Source organism: Bombus impatiens, unplaced genomic scaffold (assembly GCF_000188095.3).
Source record: "Bombus impatiens unplaced genomic scaffold, BIMP_2.2 scf_0406, whole genome shotgun sequence".
Taxonomy (NCBI): Eukaryota; Metazoa; Arthropoda; class Insecta; order Hymenoptera; family Apidae; genus Bombus; species Bombus impatiens.
The window spans coordinates 1,467,461-1,468,016 of NT_176825.1; the positions used below are offsets into that span (position 1 = coordinate 1,467,461).

The 556-nt window shown below is 57.9% G+C and overlaps 1 protein-coding gene across 4 annotated transcripts in view; it reads left to right on the forward strand.

Moving 5' to 3' along the window:
- Positions 1 to 556, forward strand: part of LOC100748882 (LIM domain-binding protein 2) — a 138,243-nt gene that overhangs the window by 56,330 nt on the left and 81,357 nt on the right. The window lies entirely within an intron of this gene.

A 556-nucleotide genomic window follows, 5' to 3' on the forward strand; every position in this document is an offset into this window, starting at 1 on the left:
TTCGGTTCGGTGGCGCGGCAAATCAGTCGTTCTTACGGGAACACGATGGTCGACGACGTTGAAAGCGGTGGTAGCTGTTAAAGAGGAGGGTCGCAGGGCCGGGATGCGGGGGTTGAGGGTGGTTTCGCAGGGGGAGGGAGGAGGGAGGGCGAGAAGGGTGGCGGCGGTCGTCGTAGCAGCGGCGGTGAAGGCGGTGGGCTCGTGGGGGTGGGTTTGGTTGAGGGTGGTTTGATCGTATGGTACCACGATGTATTTAATCTGCAGGCCGCTATATGGTCTTAGTTATTCATGGTGGTCGGGTGATGGGGTTCTGGTGGGGGCATGGTGTACCGTCACGAAGGGTGGTGGTGTGGGGTGGGGGCGAGATATTGATCAAAACCTACCCTGGCACCAACCTCTGCCCCCCTCTTACTCCATCCAACACACCCTTCTCTCTATTTCTCCTTCTCTCTTTCTCTCTCTCTCTCTTTCTCTCTCTCTCTCTCTTGCTTGCTCGCTCGCTCTCTTGGTCTACCCTCCCTTACCCACACCTTCCTTCCTTCCTCACCCCCTCGCT